General features: G+C 35.5%; 1 non-coding gene across 1 annotated transcript; it reads left to right on the top strand.

Annotated features, from left to right (window-relative positions):
- The first annotated feature begins 298 nt into the window (after positions 1–298).
- On the top strand, positions 299–406 carry LOC112739548 (small nucleolar RNA R71). Its single transcript, XR_003170481.1, has one exon. It is a non-coding gene; the product is annotated as a small nucleolar RNA R71 (small nucleolar RNA).
- Positions 407–4,364: the final 3,958 nt, after the last annotated feature.

Raw genomic sequence — 4,364 nt, 5'->3', positions numbered from 1 at the left:
GCATTCCATTCAGACTCTGAGAAATCATATTGACTTTCTGAGTCAATATTTTATTCTGAGCCAATATGGCATTCAGAGTATCAATTTCAAGAACTCCCTTCTTCATAGGCGTCCCATTATTCACAGGATTCCTCTCAGAAGTGTACATGAACTGGTTATTAGCAACCATGTCAATGAGTTCTTAAGCTTCTGCAGGCGTTTTCTATAGGTGAATGGATCCACCTGCAGAAGTATCCAATGACATCTTTGATAGCTCAGATAAACCATCATAGAATATATCCAGGATGGTCCATTCTGAAAGCATGTCAGAAGGACACTTTTTGGTCAGCTGCTTGTATCTTTCCCAAGCTTCATAGAGGGATTCACCTTCCTTCTGTCTGAAGGTCTGAACATCCACTCTAAGCTTGCTCAGCTTTTGAGGAGGAAAGAACTTGGCTAAGAAAGCCGTGACCAGCTTATCCCAAGAGTTCAGGCTGTCTTTGGGTTGAGAGTCCAACCACACTCTAGCTCTGTCTCTTACAGCAAAAGGGAAAAGCATGAGCCTATAGACTTCAGGATCTACTCCATTAGTCTTAACAGTATCACAGATCTGCAAGAATTCAGTTAAGAACTGAAAGGGATCTTCAGATGGAAGTCCATGAAACTTGCAGTTCTGCTGCATCAGAGAAACTAGCTGAGGTTTCAGCTCAAAGTTGTTTACTCCAATGGTAGGGATGGAGATGCTCCTTCCATGTAAATTGGAATTAGGTGCAGTAAAGTCACCAAGCATTCTCCTTGCATTATTGTTGTTGGGTTCGGCTGCCATCTCCTTTACTACTTCAAAATTTTCAATAAGGTTGTCTCTGGTTTATTGTAATTTAGCTTCTCTTAGTTTCCTCTTCAGAGTCCTTTCAGGTTCTGGATCAGCTTCAACAAGAATGCCTTTTTCTTTATTCCTGCTCATAAGAAAGAGAAGAGAACAAGAAAAGAAGAGGAATCCTCTATGTCACATTAAAGAGGTTCCTTATTGTTAGTAGAAGAAAAGAAGAAGAGAAAAATCTGAACTCAGAAAGAGAGAGAGAGAGGGTTCGGATTTTTGGTGGATGAGGGAGAGATGTTAGTAGATGAATAAATAAATAGAATAAGATGAGAGAGGGAAAATTTCGAAAATAGTTTTTGAAAAAGAGTTAGTGATTTTTGAAAATAGTTTTTGAAAAAGGTTAGTAGTTTTTCGAAAATTCAAATAAAAAATAAAATAATTAGTTTAATAAGAAATTTTGAAAAAGAGGGAAGATATTTTTGAAAATTAGAGAGAGAGAGAGAGTTAGTTAGGTGGTTTTGAAAAAGATAAGAAACAAACAAAAAAGTTAGTTAGTTAGTTGAAACAAATTTTGAAAAGATAAGAAGTTAGGAAGTTAGAAAAGATATTTTGAAATCAAATTTTTGAAAAAGTTAAGATAAGAAGATATTTTTGAAAAGATATGATAGAGATTAGTTTTTGAAAAAGATTTGATTTTTTAAAATCTCAATTAATGACTTGATTCACAAGAAATTATAAGATATGATTCTAGAACTTAAAGTTTGAATCTTTCTTAACAAGCAAGTAACAAACTTGAAATTTTTTGAATCAAAACATTAATTGTTATTGTTATTTTCAAAAATTTGATGTAAAATTAAGAAAAAGATTTTTGAAAAAGATTTTTATAATTTTCGAAAATAACTAAAAAATGAAAAAGATTTTATTTTTGAAAAAGATTTTGAAAAAGATAAGATTTTTAAATTGAAAATTTGATTTGACTCATAAAAACAACTAGATTTTAAAAATTTTTGAAAAAGTCAAATCTAATTTTCAAAATTTTAAGAGAAAAAAAAAAAGGAAAGATTTTTTTTTTATTTTTGAATTTTTATGATGAGAGAGAAAAACAAGAAAAATGATGCAATGCATGAAAGTTATGGATCAAAACATGTGATGCATGCAAGAATGCTATGAATGTCAAGATGAACACCAAGAACACTTTGAATGTCAAGATGAACACCAAGAACATATTTTTGAAAAATTTTTAATGCAAGGAAAACATGCAAGACACCAAACTTAGAATTCTTTAATGCTTAGACACTAAGAATTCAAAAATGCATATGAAAAACAAGAAAAGACACAAAACATGCAAATGCAAAGATCAAACAAGGAGACTTACCAAGAACAACTTGAAGATCATGAAGAACACTATGAATGCATGAGAGTTTTCGAAAAAATGCAAGATGAGTATGCAATTGACACCAAACTTATAACATGACTCAAGACTCAAACAAGAAACACAAAAATATTTTTGATTTTTATGATTTTCTAATTTTTTTGTATTTTCTTTTAATTTTTTTTTTCGAAAATTAATGTGAAAACAAAAATAAGGATTCCAAAATTTTTAATATGAATTCCAAGAATCTTATGCTCTAAAGCTCCAATCAAAGGGTCAGGCATGGCTTAATAGCCAGCCAAGCTTTAGTATGTAACTCAGACATGACATGCCTGACATACCCTATCCAGAAGGATTGGGCATGGCTCCACTAAGGTGATTAGTTGAAGACCAATCCCAAAGCAGTTTGGGTATGGCTTTACAGCCAGATAGGATTCAACATGTTACCATGAAACACTAGAATTCATTCTTAAAAATTCTGAAGAAATATATTTTTGAAAACATTTGTATTTTAAAATTTTTTTTTTCGAAAACAAAAGAGAATTTTTTTTGAAAGAGTTTTGAAAAATTTTTGAAAAGAAAACAAAAAGAAAATTACCTAATCTGAGCAACAAGATGAACCGTCAGTTGTCCAAACTCGAACAATCCCCGGCAACGGCGCCAAAAACTTGGTGCGCAGAAGTTGTGATTACACTTTGATTATGTAAAATTTATTGCTCTTTCTTTCCCTGGTGATGGCGCCAAAAACATGATGCCAATACCACGGTTCACAACTTCGCACAACTAACCAGCAAGTGCACTGGGTCGTCCAAGTAATACCTTACGTGAGTAAGGGTCGAATCCCACGGAGATTGTTGGCATGAAGCAAGCTATGGTCACCTTGTAAATCTCAGTCAGGCGGATATAAAATAGTAATGGGGTTTTCAAAATTTTTTAATAAAATAAGGATAGAAATACTTATGTAACTCATTGGTGAGAATTTCAGATAAGCGTATAGAGATGCATTCGTTCCTCTGAACCTCTGCTTTCCTGCTGTCTTCATCCAATCAATCTTACTCCTTTCTATGGCTGGCTTTATGTAAGGATGTCATCGATGCCAATGGCTACTTTTGATCTCTCTCGGGAAAATGATCCAAATGCTCTGTCACAGCACGGGTAATCGTCTGGAGGCATCACCCTTGTCGTTGGTTGCATCCTATTCCTCTCTGTGAAAATGGTCCGATGCGCTGTCACTGCATGGCTAATCATCTTGGAGGTTCTCGATCATACTGGAATAGGATTTACTATCCTTTTGCGTCTGTCACTACGCCTAGCACTCGCGAGTTTGGAGTTCGTCACAGTCATTCAATCCCAGAGTCCTACTCGGAATACCACGGACAAGGTTTAGACTTTCCGGACCCTCATGAATGCCGCCATCAATCTAGCTTATACCACGAAAATTCTGATCAAGAGATCTAAGAGATACTCATTCAATCTAATGTAGAACGGAAGTGGTTGTTAGGCACGCGTTCATAGGGAATGATGATGATTGTCACGTTCATCACATTCAGGTTGAAGTGCGAATGAATATCTTAGAAGCGAAATAAGATGAATTGAATAGAAAACAGTAGTACTTTGCATTAATCTTTGAGGAACAGCAGAGCTCCACACCTTAATCTATGGAGTGTAGAAACTCTACCGTTGAAAATACATAAGTGAATAGAGGGTAGGCATGGTCGAGTGGCCAGCCTCTCATGGAGGTCTAGAGATCTAAAAATGATCAAAAGATACAATCCAGGATCAAAAGATAATCCAAAGATGTCAAATACAATAGTAAAATGTCCTATTTATAATAAACTAGCTACTAGGGTTTACAGAAGTAAGTAATTGATGCATAAATCCACTTTCGGGGCCCACTTGGTGTGTTCTTGGGCTGAGCTTGAGTGTTGCACGTGTAGAGGTCCTTCTTGAAGTTGAACGCCAGCTTTTGTGCCAGTTTGGGCGTTGAACTCCACTTTGCAGCTTGTTTCTGGCGCTGGACGCTAGAATTGGGCAGAGAGCTGGCGTTGAACGCCAGTTTGCGTCGTCTAAACTCGGAAAAAGTATGGATTATTATATATTGCTGGAAAGCCCTAGATGTCTACTTTTCAACGCAATTGGAAGGGCGTCATTTTGAGTTCTGTAGCTCCAGAAAATCCATTTTGAGTGCAGGGA

Source organism: Arachis hypogaea, chromosome 13 (assembly GCF_003086295.3).
Source record: "Arachis hypogaea cultivar Tifrunner chromosome 13, arahy.Tifrunner.gnm2.J5K5, whole genome shotgun sequence".
In the NCBI taxonomy this organism is placed as follows: Eukaryota; Viridiplantae; Streptophyta; class Magnoliopsida; order Fabales; family Fabaceae; genus Arachis; species Arachis hypogaea.
Note: the sequence above shows the minus strand (reverse complement) of the source record. Positions and strands in the feature narration are given on the sequence as shown.